Genomic DNA, 14796 nt, shown 5'->3' with positions numbered 1-14796 from the left:
TTTCTAATTCACACATCCACTTTAAATTCATTGAAACAAAAATTTATACATCAAAGATGGTAACCGGAAACATTTTCATCCCTCTGATTGTCACTGGATCGCGAGGTGATTGTCACATTCATCGTGATCACGATCTTGAAGAATAAGCTTTTAAAATTTTAGAGAAATAATCTAAAAGTACATTGATCTAGCAACAAAACAATAGCAAACTGATTCCACTATCTTTTCAAGAAGCAAATTCTTCTCGAATCTCTAAACAACTCCTGCAAAATGAAAACAAAATTATTATACCTTTTTTTTCTTGTTTTTAGATAAAATATCAAAAGGGCATAGAAGATTAAGAAAACAAATGGTACCATTCTTTTTTGCCGTGACAACATGATAAACACGTTCTCTCATCTCCTATTGGCATTCTCCACACCAGCTTACAAAATCCGTTTGGTGATTTCTCAAGTCTCTAAACACAGACTGTGGGGAATGAACAAATTAGTTCAGTAATATGCAATGACAATAAATTATATGGTCTAGATGTACACTACTCACAAAGATGAATGGGTTGGTAAATATAGTATATCTAATGGGCTCGACAGGCAATCTTTTTTAAATAAAAGAACTTAGTTAAATTCATGTATGGGTCAAACTCATTAATTTATTTTTTAAAGTTAAAAAAAAATCAATACTATATTTAGAAGCCCCATTACATAAACCTCCACTTGATCATAAACCCACTATGATTTTAAGTCCTCTTTAAAAAAATTCAATACAATGTTAAGCCTCTATATCAAACCTTATGGTAAACCTGTTAGAACAGGTTTCCTTCTTCCCATTGTATTACCCTGTGTCCCATCTGGCATTCTTGGGCCTTCCGAACAGTGATGTCTCATTGGTGATGCATCCAAATGTGCTGACCTGCTTGTATGCCGGGATGGTGCAAGAAGCCCAAAAGTACCGTGGGTCAGGGTGCGTGACTTTGATTTACCACAGCCACGTCCCCATCCTTTCTTTGAATTCTCCTGAGCCTGCCAATATGTAGTGTCTGAGTCATAAACTTTTATAAAAAAATCCAGATTTTCTAGCATCAGTAATTAATGCGATAAATAATTCAAGTTTTTAATTAAACAGAAGTTATATACTTATACGCGTTAGAATAATACTTTGTGCAAACCCATTAAACCCGTTAAGTTTTCTTTATTCGACTTGTTTGGAGTAGAAAGGTTCACAGTAGTTACATACTCAACGCCGAATCAACAACCAAACACGAAAACATTTTCTCCAAATTCTTTCATCATTTAATTTGTTAACCTGGATGACGTCAGCAAGATATTCAAAAAGATGGATGAACAAAAACCTGAACATTAATTCAAAGAGTTCAAAAATTCTATGTTACTTGAGCAGTTTCATATCAACAGTAGTGCGGGACTGCATAAATTAAACTGAAACAAATTAAAGTTCTGGAAAATAACAATGTGGTACTGCATAAATTAGAAACCTTACTTGAATTGGAGTTTCAATACTTAATGAACATTAGAGGATCCACCCCCACCTCAGCAATGGGGCAAGAGACCATAATACCTGCATGATAAAAGGCACGCAGTTTACACAAAATCCCCTTAAAATATCGCAATAAACCAAAATCCCTAATTTATAACCCCTCTCAAATTCAAAACATGCTAATAAACATTTAATGAATATCTGTATATAAATACATTAGAGTACATATTTGTCAAAAATACATAAGAGTACCTATAAATACATTGCCAAGATGTATATAATCTCAGTTTTGTTCAAGTCTACCTGGATGTATAAATACCAAAAATATTCAATCTTTGACAAAAAAAAAATGTTTAATCAGTAGAATCGAATCAGTTTCATTCAGATAGAATAATATTATGAATTAGAGGTTTTTATAACTAAGCATATGATCTAAACAGGTTAAGAACAAAAATTACATACCCGTTAGTCGAAACCTTGGTCCAAATTGCGGGCTTGTAAGGCTTCTAACTTCTTGGGTGAAAAGTCGAAAAAAGTATATATATTCATATTAAGAATACTTTCTGCCCAAAACCAAATATCCGACCATGTGAACGTGTCGGATCGGGCTTAAAATAGGATCAGAAGCATCATCTTGCTTGCAAAGTATCCATGGAACCCAATACCAATTCAACATCCATGTTTGCTACCCAAGTATGTGATGAAAGCCTTGGCGCCTTAGGTAGCCCGAGGCGCGCTTTTTACAAAAAGCCCCAAGGCCTGAGGCGCGCGCCTCATGTACATAGGGTATTTTTATGCTGTTTGTTAAGCATCAAACTGTTGTGCAATAAGTTTTTTAGCTTGTAGTTATGGGTTAAATTATATATAAACCTTATTTATAGCTATAATTTGGATAAGAAATGCTAAAAACCTATATGATATATATAAAAAATTATATAATCACTTTGCGCCTCGGGTACGAAAAGCCCACCGCTTTTACGCTTTGCGCCTCAGTTTTAGACCTCGTCGCTTTTGTGCGCCTCACGCTTTTTAAAACCAAGCAAGTCACTAAGGTAAATATATATTACTACAAGGTTAAAAAACTGAAAACAAAAATAAATATACAAACAAATACAGAAGTTTTTATTAAAAAAAATATTTAATATTTAATATTCAATCACGGAACTTACCTGAGTCGGTCGGAACTCGCCATCTCCAATTCTATCTCGAAGTCCCTTGACTCTGAACCCGTCATCTCCAATTTTGTCTCGTAGCCCCTTTAGCAACTTCAAACATCATCGTTTCGTCATCATCTTAGATCACTATGACAACCAATCGTTGTCACAAAAAAAGGTGAACCGAAACTCAACAGAAACGTAAACTGCAAATAAAAGTGATCCTACAGCCCAAAAGTTGTCATCTTGGTATGGACTCTTTAATATATAGAACATTAAGTTTTGAAACTTTTAAATATCATAATAACTTTGATAATATTTTTAAAGTAACAATATGAATTTTGATTATATTTGTAAAAAAAATAACATTTATTTTCATTTTACATCTATAACTCAAAATCAAACAACCCGACCTGAACGATCCAAACAATACTAACCCGAATTTTAAATGGGTTGATTATCAGGTCAGTTTTCTCTAGACAAAAACCAGAACTACCCGACCCGAAAAACCCAAAACCCGAAGAAAATCCAGTAAACACCCCTACCTGTGAAGTCCGCACCTCTTGTGCATATGTCAGTGATATCGTTGTAACAATATTAGAGAGTACAATTGCAACCAAAAACATCATACCTCTAATAAAATGTGATGACTTTTTTCTATAGTCAACAGAATAAAATCGTAAAGAGGCTGCTAAAGAAGCATACCTCCATGAAATTGTGAAACTGTGTGAACATTCTAAGCATGAGTGTCCCCAAAGATATATGACCCCTATAACATAAAATGTATTATTAAAAAGAGAGACAAAAAAGGCAACATGATTTTGAGATTTTGTATTGCTTAAAGATCTTACCAGGATTGATCAAAATGTACATGTGGATAACGAACAACCACCGGTTGAATAGGATAACCGGGAATAAACACATCATGTTGGAAATTAATAAGCAGCCTTCTGTTGGTTGTAGTTCCCTCGGGAAATAAAAGTAGTCGAGGAAATATGTCGCTGGAGGCCTTTCTCGGTATTCAGTATTCACATCCTTAAAAGCACATTTTTGTATCAAATTGAATATAATTTATGGAACAAAAAAAAAACTTATTTTCCAAAGTATTTCACGAGGATTATACTTCATTTTGAAGATACCTCATTTAATGATTCCAAGAAATGGAAAGAGTGGTCGATTTGAAATCCTTGTGTAAGAGCAGAGCCTGTTGACTCATCAAACCCTACAAATTTCATTCTTGCCTCGCTAAGCACAAAGGCCAACAGGATAAGATCCGCGTTGAACATACTCAGATATTAGATGAATGTTAGTAAATCAAACGTCGTGGTGGCGAATAAAATCCGCGTTGAAGTTAATTTCAAACTTACCTTGAGGGTTTCGATGACGGACTGGGAAGGGAGAAGAGTACAGGAGATTGTATTAGAAGAAAGAAGTGTACAGGAGAAGGAGAAGGAGATACAATTAGGGTTTCACAAAAGAACGTGTATATGCGTGTGGGTCATAAAAACACAATATGGATCCCGTGTAAACCCATTTATCAAAATCTTTGACCCGAATTTTGGAGCCAAAACCAAATTGTAGGTTGTCTTAGGTAATGCCACCTCATTTTCCAAGCTCTCATTTAATGCCACATAAGCCCTTATTTATCATGTTTATATATATATATAGATTAGATTTAAATCATTATTTTAGTAATTGAATTAAGTTACATATTTCCTAATTTAAATTCATTATACACATTATGTTTATTTATTAATAAGATAATTATCAAAACAAACAACAAATCACCAGATTTCAATTTTAATTTTTATTTCAGATTTCATCACCAGAATTCAAATTTTGATTTTTAAGATCCACGTAACCTTCATATTTCAACGGTATACACATGTGTACTTGGATATAAATAGAACAGTACACATGTGTACTCAGCATCGTACATATGTGTACAGTAATTCACATGTGTACATCAACATTCAATACAAAAAAAATTCTGAGATATCACAAAAACAGACGATATACACATGTGTACATCGCATTAAAAAGAGGGCAAAATCAGAATACACATGTGTACATCGCATTTAAACAAATAATTATTTTAATAATTGAATTAAGTTACATCTTTCCAAATCCTTGATTTGATTTGTGAGAGATTTATGCAATCAATTTAAGAGGATAATTGATTACTTGATTTGTGAGAGATTTATAGAATCAATTTAAGATTGAAATTACACATATACCCTTTTTGTATTTAATTAAATGGAAAAAATTAACCAAATAATTACCATCATGCCACTCACTTTAATCTCAAGATCATAAAAATCAAGAGCCCAGATCAGTTCACGCAGTTCACTCTTGGGATTTTGTTCACGTTTGAATCTAATCCTATATATATATATATGTATATAAATAGTCAGTTAGAAACTGGAAAACAAAATAGGAAAAACAAAAAACGACAGAAACACAGAGACAATTACATCAGACCTACAGTATCAAAAATTAACCAATACCATCCGGATCCCAAACCGACACCAAACCCCCATTGATATTGATTGGGATAAAGTTCATTGATCCCGGTTAATCTCCATCTCCCCACGAACCAATTTTTTCACGTGATTCTCAAATATATCCACACCTATCCCCAGACAGTCCCCAAAATCCAAAGTATGAGAGACTTCTTCCTCAAAATTAAGGCGAACCTGCTCTTCCCCCGCAATTTCTTCCGACGCCTCCCTGTGTATACTACAACTTGAAACAGTTTCCCTCATCCTGTTGACCTCCTCCTCCAAACGGAAGATCTCCTCGAGGTTGAATGGGTCCGAAGTGTTTGTAATCTCCGGCTCCTGAACATTCGGCTCCACTCCACTCCTTCTTTGTCGATGAAGTCAACGGCTTGTCTTTTATCCTTGAAAACGATCATACACTTCAGCCCACCTAAATAGCAAACTGGGTTTTCACTATAACCCCCCACGTCCAGCATCTTCCTCAACCCTTTTAACGCCGCAAGATCTTTGACCTCCAAAACCACTGCCCTCATCATACAATAATCTGGGTAGTAGCTATCCTTGCATCGGCAACCACAACTTTATTCCTCTTCAACTGCGGCTCCCTAGTTTCTGTCACAACCTCTGCATACGACTTCCTATTTGTGACAGGCACGTACTCGTATATTGGTCGTTTCTAAGGGAGCGGGTTACCTGTTGGTACCGAAGGCATCTGCTTTTGATTAAGCACTGGTAGTTGATGGTTATTATGGAATAACCTATGGTCTTTATCGAACTTCGCCACTGAAACGCTTAGCTTTGTTTCATAGATTTTTACATTATTCATCCCCTGCAAAGTAGCCACAAGGTCATGCACCCCTTCGTATCGGATGAACCTGAAATAGTTCCCCCTAGAATCTTTCTTCCTGGCTACATACGCGTCCTTCACCACGCCATACGGTTGAAAAGCTTTCCATAACATCATTCTCGACACACCCCCTGGAAGATTCGTAACATAAAAGGTGGTTACCGGCTTTGCTTCATTACGATCCCTGTGCTTTTTCCGGTAGGTGACATCCGTCCACCTCTCGCCTCATCCTCTCCCTCTCTCCATATGGAGGTTCAGATCTTCCTCTGCAACTATCACTGTTGAGTCTTCTTGTCGAGTGCTATTAAACGGGTTGAACCCAATATAAACCTGAAAATTCACAAGAACTTAAATATCATCACACAAGTGGCAGAACTAGCTCATTAATTTAAGGATATTTTAAATTTTCTTTTTTATCTAATAGATTTGTTTTCTTTTTTTTTTCATAGGTTGAAATCGTTCTATCACATCATCGTCTTTTACTTTATCAAAAGTTTCTTTTTCGACCACACAAACCATAGAATTGTTCAAATATTCCGGGCCCATTTGATTGCGTAAATCCGTCTTGACAAACCTCAATTTAGAAAAACATCTTTCAACAGTTGCGGTTGCAACCGATAAAACCAAAGCTAGCTTTACTACCCAATAAGCCAAAGGACAATAACTATTTGTTACGGTTTCCACCATAAAACGAGCAAGATCACTTATTCAATTATAATATTGTTTTGGGTCTTGGGCAAACTTTATCAACTATATTTAGAGTCTCCTTTCAATTATTTATTTTTAATTTGTGCTTATTTTATCATTCGGACTTAATTATTCTACAAATTTTTCGGATTGTAAAATGTTTGGGTTTATAAAAGAATGATATTTTAGTAGTATCAGGTATCCTATTTTTTTATTAGAGGTATCATTGTATTCTTTAGGGATATCCTTTGTATAAAACCGAAAAAAACACTACGAATACGGGGTTGATTCGTAGCCCGTGTTACGACTCCTAACACTATGGTTCCGCCCCTAATCACACGTATAAATTCAATAAAACATGTGTATTTGTAGATGACATGAATACAACCCATTTAATGCGAAAAAGGTTATTTGATTTTTTTTCTTAAGGCCCCAAATTTACATATTTATTTATTATTTTAAGTAACTACCTTGAATCAATGGCAATTTAGGGATTACTAAATGTTAATAATATCAACTATTAGTCGTTGGCCGATAACAGTCCCAATATCAAAATAATCAGTGGTGCTCTCACCTTCTTACATATTGTAAACCAAATGGACCTTACTAACAGAACCTTAATTTCTTTTTGTCCCTTTTCTTTTCTGTTAGTAAAGGCCATTGGTTTGTAGTATGTGAAAAAGTGGGACCATTACCAGATATTTTTGAAGCTGAGACCGTTACCGGCCAACGGCTAATAGTTGACATTATTAAAATACATTTTTTCTTTTAAATACTGACTTAAATAATCCCCAAATTATTATATAAAATGAATTAAAAAAAATAAAGCAGGGCAACCCTTGAAAGTGTAGGCCTCATATAAATCTATAAAAAGAAAATTTTCAAAAACAGGGTTAGGATATAATAAGAAGTTTATTTGGCTAAGAAGGCTAGGAAGTAATCTTGACCATCCATTTAGTTAATCAACGGCTAAGATTAAATGAGGAAAATTGAAGGGAAGAAAAGAGGCGCGTGAGTTTGTTTAGGGGCATTTTAGTCAATTCAAGTCAATAGTTTCTCTCTCCTCTAATTCCCCCTTATTTTAAAACGTTAATAACTCTTTCATATGACATTATTTTTTAATAAAAATTGCACCAAAAAAACGAGCGTTTTTTATCTTTAAAACGAGTATACTATTGCTATATTTTCGAAAAAAAAATTCTAAAACCCAGTTGCGTAAAACACAATGAAAAAAACCCAGTTGCGTAAAACGCAATGAAAAAACCTAAAAAATGACATTTTTCTAAAACGCAATGCACCAAAAACACAAAGAAATGTCTTATTTGTAAAACGCAATGGCCAGAAAACACAAAGAAATGTCTTATTTCTAAAACGCAATAGCCTAAAAACACAAAAGAAAGTGTACTTTCTAAAACGCAATGGACTGAAAATGTCACACCCCCAAAATACCACCTAGGGAATGTCCCTCTTAGGCGTGTGACGTACCAATAATGAGACACTAATTACATTGAACGCGTACAAGTTTCAAAATAAAATCCTTAATTATTAATATAAAATACCATCAACGAGTTTAAATGAAAACCAACATGTTCAGTGGAAGCCAGTAGTAAACCAATGTTAAACTGTTTCAAAAACCAATGTATGATATCAATAGTTCAATCACATGAATTCCTCCGGTCGACCCATGACCACTCCAGCTAATCCAGACAGCAAGTTCCAATCCAAGACATCTAACGACCTACAAGCATGCAGACAAGTGTGTCAGACGACGCTGGTGAGCTCAAAGTTTTGTTAACGCATTTAGTTACCAGATGTGTGTTTAAAACAGTTCAACGTTTTATTTTGATGTTGTTATTAACTCGATTACCGTATGTGGCTACAAGATGTATTTGCCCAACCCCAATGTCTCTATCAAAACATTGGTCATGCTTTAAGGAAATTAGTTCACACCCGTCCTCCCCGGTACAGTGTGAGGGTGCCAAACCTAATAGCGCTATCAACTAATAACCTCGTTGCCTCCTCGGCAACTGTCGGTAGATGTAAGGGGTCTTATGTGATAGAAACTGAGTAATAAAAACAAACATCCGAATAAACTAGCATTCCTCCCCGGAACGTTACCCGTTATCCCTCCCCGGGATGCATGCTTGGAAAAAAAGCAGTGAACTCACCTTTGATTTGCTCGGTAAGATTAAAGTATGTGTTCACAGTTTGATCAACCAAATCCTAACATGGTTATCAATGATAATCAGATTCACATTCATTCAAATCATGTATTTTAACAGGTTGCAATCATCAGTTGGGTTATCACGTAACACATAGCGGATATTTGGATCACATATAGGTTCACACCACAAGTTCATGTTTCAACCAGCCATCTAATAGTTCATTATCATTCATCATCCAACCCTTATACTAATCATACATCATGTCAATTCATTATCACTGTTTAACCTAGACAAATATGTATTTCAAGCAATTGTGCGACCGAGCTTTTAGTGCGCGACTTATTAACAATGCAGGCCACCCCGTGTGCAGCCCAAGTCGTGTGAGCCCATGTGTCAGGTGTACGGCCCCAAGTTGTGGCCCAACAGCCTTCGGTCTCTCATACCCATGTGCGATTGATCGCTAGTGCTTGGCCTAATTGTATCTATATTCGTCTAAGATTTGGGCAGCCCGGTTACTAGATAAGGCCCATTTAAATGTGCGACTGAATCGGTTAAATGGCCCATTACACGCATGTGCGACCTCGGTAGAGGTGTGTGATCTGTGGTTTGTGCGACTACGTTATAAGTGTGCGACTACGCATTACCGACTGTGCAACATGCCATACAGGTATGTACACTAGACTAGTATGTGACCAGATTGTCTACAGTTACACATTATGCATTACAGTGGTGTACGAGGTGTGTGCTGGGTACCACCCACCCTTATGTGGTTCCATAATTACCCCATCATACACTATCAGGCAATTAAAAACCAAAGTCTACAAAAACCCTAATTACCTTTTAAACAATAATAGACTGTTCCCATTATTTTAATCAGATCAGTCCATGCATAAATACTTCTTGATCGTGCACCCTAGTTTCCTCAATGTTAAGATTAATCACAAACAATAATGCCATTAAATCTAACCATCCAATCATAGCAAAGAACCGTCTACCACTAAACATCGTACAATCATACACGTATACCATTCTAAATCACTAATTCATTATCAAGCAAATCTTCCATATTAACTAACCATTCAATCATCGATGGAATCCATTTATTCACATTCAGTTGTTAATCATATTTCATAAAATTCAAACATAGTTTCTAATGATCATAATCACCAATCACACATCACAAATCCCGCAGATTCGCACATAGCTAGTAACAGTCAATCAGAAAATTACAACAAGTACGATTATACGAACCAAGGGGTCGAGGTTGAAGAGGGTATGCTGGAATGATGAAGGTGATGTTTTCGAGAAGTAGAGCTCGCCGAAGAAACTGTCATCGCTTGAGTGTTAGACAGGAGGTTAGGGTTACCACGCATTAGAGAAGAGGATGCGTATACCACTGTGTTGCGCACACATAAGGGATTAGTTGGCTGGGCTCTAATGCAGCTGGATTGAAGCAGAGGGGGGGATTCCCGAGGTCTATAAACGCGAACAAAGGAGAAGTAGGTTTAATTTGTTATTTTATGATGATGAGAGACATAGGATATTACGTATACTTAATTATAAAGCCAAAACCTAACAAGTGGGCCGGTCCTATAACACATTAAATGTTAACACAACTGGGCCAGGTTTGATCAAGGCCCACGCGGAATAGGTTGGGCTCGGTTTGTGTTCATTCAGTCCGGGGTGAAGTGTATCACAAGGGTCACCAATGTGGCCCAATGGCTTGCAACCCCAAAAGTGCTATTAACGTTAGTTTAATAAAATTATCATGCACCCTAAACAGATTAATAACCAAGCGAGGAACGTGTAACACATCGAAGAGGGATAATGAGGAGTTAAGATCAGAAGGTTAAACGTTACTAACCTTAGAGGTTCGGGTTGTCACATCATCCCCAACTTGAAAGAAATTTTGTCCCGAAATTTGATAAGTAAGCACAGAAGAGTGAATTGAAAAAAATAGGATTGCTGCCAGCTTTGCCCAGGTGCCACATCATCCCCAACTTGAAATGGAATTTCGTCCCGAAATTCGTCATTATTACCAGAATTGGATTTATCATTAGGAAATAGTTGAGGATATTTGAGTTTCATTTGATCCTCTCGTTCCCACGTGAACTCCGGTCCATGTCTTGAGTTCCAACGAACTCTCACGATTGAAATTCGACTGTGTTAACAGTGGGTTCCTCAACAAGGGTGTCAGAAGTGTTGCGTCGAAGAGATGCTTTTTTAGGTTCGAGACATAAATGACATCGTGTACGTTACCTAATTCGTCAGGTAACTCGAGTTCGTGAGTCATATCATCAATCCTTTCTAGAAATCCAAATATCCCAGTGTACCGCAAACTAGGCTAACCACGTTTCCCATAGTGTACCGCACCCTCCCAGGGTGAGATTTTTGATTATGATACGTTCGCCCATAGCGAACTCCCAGTGTTTCCTAAAGCTTAACAGTTTTCCTGGCAGTCACGTGTTGCTATCAAACAATTTCCGATCTAAGCAATCTTCAAGAGTTTCGAGCACAAGTCCTGGACCAGTGATTAGGTTGCCATCCATCTTAATCCAACAAGGAGATTAGCGTTACTGTCCATGCAATGTCTCAAACAGAGCCGTCTAAATACTAGAATGGTGACTGCTACGGTAGAACACAACCAAAGATACGTGTCCTTCCAGTTTTCACTAAATTCATCCACACACATGCTCGCTGTATGTCGTCGAGTGTCGGGATGGTTCGCTTACCCTATCCGGTTGTCCTACGGTGATAGGCAATGCCCATGTCTAGACGTGAGCCCTGGGTATCGTGTATTGCCTGTCATAAATCAGGTATACCTCAAAATCAGAAGTAACGGGAGTTGGCACCTCGTGCCTAGAAGCCGCCTCTCTCAAAGGAACGTTCACAGCTGAGAAGACTCGTCCGTTTCCTTGGTTGCAAGAAGGCGTGCTGGTAGCGTGAGATAATCAACGATCACCCAAGTGTTATTGTTTCTGTTTCGATGCTTCTGGTTGTTGATACTCCACCTTGACTTTGCCACAAGCCAAACATTATTCATATACCTTGCCAGGTGGGCTTCATGCCCGATCACCAGTACAAGATTCATAGACCCTAATATCTCTCATCAAAACCCAGACAACTGGAATATCGAGGCCGGTGTGCTTTGATCAACACAAATTCTCTAAAGTTGCCGTATAATGAGATCCACGTTAGTTCCACGAGGTAGCGAGTATCATCTGTCCTGCCAAGGTTGCTTCTCCATGCCCCGCATGTGTTCAACTGGAAAATCCTCTTCCTTCAGTTCTCCAGTTTGAACAGGGCGAGTCGGATCAGGTAAGTTAGAGTTGACTGCAAAGCTCATGTACGTTCAAGTTTCATAGTTGTAATCGTCAAAAAAAGGTTCCCTCCAGCGATGCCATTAACTGATTTAGCTCAGTCGAAGCCAAGGTACACGGGAGGCCCTTGTGATCGGTCTGAATAACGCATCTGGTACCGTCCAAGTAATGCCTCCATCTAAAATTCCAAGACCACGGTTTTCACCGCCAGTTGTGTGTCGTGCGGTTCCTCTTTGTAACTCCATCACGTAAGTCATCACTCTCTCGTGTTGCGTCGGTGTGTAACTGGGACTCTGATTCGGACCATCATGGCATACCACTAAATCACCCCCACCCTCGGGTAAAGATGATGCTCAGTGCATTGCAGAGTTGGAATTCGAAAGCTGAAATGATGTCTTCCTGATTCGTCTTTTACTAACACAACACCCGGCTGTGCTAAAGAGTTTTAAGTTGTGCGACCTTCGAGAATCCTGTGAATAAGCTGCGATAGTATCTAGCGAAACCAAGGAATTGCTGCATCCCCGAAGGAATCTTTGGTGTCGATCGGTTTCTAACAAAATGAATCTTTAGCAAGATCCACATGTGTTCCCACTTCGTTGGTTACATGCCCAAGATGTATCTCTCGAATCCAGATGTTACATTTTAAAGGACTTCACATGGAATGGCTCCTCCCTCAGGAGCTCTAAATTAAGATACAGATGTCGTCCAGCACGTCGTCAATAAGCATAGCTGATTCATGTGATCCATACAACTGCTGATGTGACGATTAGCCCAAAAGTCATGGAATACAAAGTCGCAATAGCCGTACTGCGTTCGATATGTTGTTGTAGGAATCAATTTTCTTTTCCTTGGACTTCCATCTGATGAGTTCGTTCGTTAGTCAATCCTCGAATAGGACTTAACCCTCGCAGCTGGTCAACAGGTTGTCAATACATGGTCGAGGCAAACAGTTCTTGCCTGTCACCTTGCTGAGTTCTCGATAGGCAGTACACATGTCCAACGATAAGGCTTATCTTTACGGATATAATCGGGACTCCCCAGAGCAAAAACTAGATTCGACGAAACTCCTGTCCCACAGTTCCTGTAGTTGATTTGACAGTTCTTGCAACCCACCTGGCGCAAGACTGTAAGAGGTATGAAGAATCATGGCGGCCTTTGGCGCGGGATCAAACTGAGAGTCCATCTAACAGTTATGGAAGTAAACCTGAAAATTCATCGAGTAGCTCACCGAAAGAAATCACGAACAGTTGTTGGATCCTCGATCCTCTTTCCCTTAGCTTTAACATCGGTACGAGTGCCAACATAGCGGGGTAATCCTTCCATGGACACTTCTGACCTTCATTGCTGGATTGCTGCTAACCTCTGCACCACTCCTATACTTTACGATAGGTGACAACTTCCTCCTCATGGGGTATATCTGCGCGATATCTGGATAACCAATCCATACGGACTACTGCATCAAAACTGTCAAGGGTAGTAGAAGGATGGTCGACGTCGAACACTTGTCCCACAAGGTCGAGTTTGCATTCCAACAATCATATGAGGTTTCAGTGGGTTTGCTATCTGCCGATTCCACAGCAGGTTTGGTTTCAGGAAGCATCACGGTTGAGCAAAACAGTGACGAAGCGATTAGTTACTAAGAACGTGTAGGCCACCTTGTTGTTATAATCCTGGCGTCGCCCACGCCAATCCTAAATGCCCTTCACGAGTACCACATCTAGTGTTGTTGCTACTGCTACTAGAACTCCCAAAACTGTCATTGTTCCATAGGTTGTTGATGTCTTGACTTAACAACGACCACTCCATGTCGTAGGCACCTTCATTTTCCATACTGTTGGTTACCATTACAAATACCTTGATGTTGCCGTGATTGTTGCCTCTAATGCTGTTGTTTGAAACGGAGCTATACGATCTTTCACCGACAGGTTCCACCTCTTCACATTCCATGGTATGTGCTAACGCACTACTCACTGTGCGGGGAGTTTCACATTCCATTCTACAGTCAGTTGTCATTGCTTATGTCCTGATTAGTTCGTAAAGGTTGACTCCCATTAGTCGCTGACTAGGGTTGGAGATTCGATTGCAGTCACTTTGCTGGTGTTCGTTGCCGGTGATCAGGGTTGTCCAATTACTAAGGTCGGTAAAATACTACGCTCACCCTTTTGTCCATCGATCTAGCAAGTCGATCGAGTAATACGCGGTATGCTGTGAGAGTGTTGCAGAAGTGATCACACTTCGGAATCTAAGACGTCAATAGAGTTCCATCAAACGAAAAGAAGCGAGAAAAGTATAAACCAACTCAAGGACGCTCGTGCAAGCACCTAACATTCTACCCGTTTAGCTAGGCATTCAGATGGGTGTTCAAGTAAAACTCGATAGCATCGAGATTCGTAAGGGTTCATAAAGGAGTGAAAATATCATGTTCGAGTAAGAGACAATCACTGCTATGACTCCTATAGACTGTTATGTTTCACATCAATCAAATAACGGAACGGAACCCCTTTTTCACTTGTTAAGCCTCACTGGGACTCGCATGTACCCCACATTATTATTATGTGTGCACCCACAATAATATTGTGATTTACATTCTCATCTCAGCTCCTCCCAACTCATGTCAAATGGTTCCTCAAA

At 38.5% G+C, this 14796-nt stretch overlaps 1 long non-coding RNA gene across 31 annotated transcripts; it reads right to left on the bottom strand.

The window, feature by feature from the left end:
* Window positions 1-4133, bottom strand: LOC110873391. 31 transcript variants are annotated; one of them, XR_004865368.1, is made up of 9 exons: window positions 3785-4121; window positions 3497-3680; window positions 1954-3414; window positions 1744-1794; window positions 1495-1572; window positions 1349-1433; window positions 788-1019; window positions 357-468; window positions 1-263 (listed from the first exon to the last, which is right to left on the bottom strand). It is a non-coding gene; the product is annotated as an uncharacterized LOC110873391 (long non-coding RNA). The 31 variants fall into 31 exon arrangements; XR_004865362.1 differs by having other exon boundaries at window positions 1349-1419; XR_004865367.1 differs by lacking the exon at window positions 1349-1433 and adding an exon at window positions 1230-1348.
* Between the last annotated feature and the right edge of the window lie 10663 nt (window positions 4134-14796).

This window comes from Helianthus annuus, chromosome 8, assembly GCF_002127325.2.
Source record: "Helianthus annuus cultivar XRQ/B chromosome 8, HanXRQr2.0-SUNRISE, whole genome shotgun sequence".
Lineage (NCBI taxonomy): Eukaryota > Viridiplantae > Streptophyta > Magnoliopsida > Asterales > Asteraceae > Helianthus > Helianthus annuus.
Note: the sequence above shows the minus strand (reverse complement) of the source record. Positions and strands in the feature narration are given on the sequence as shown.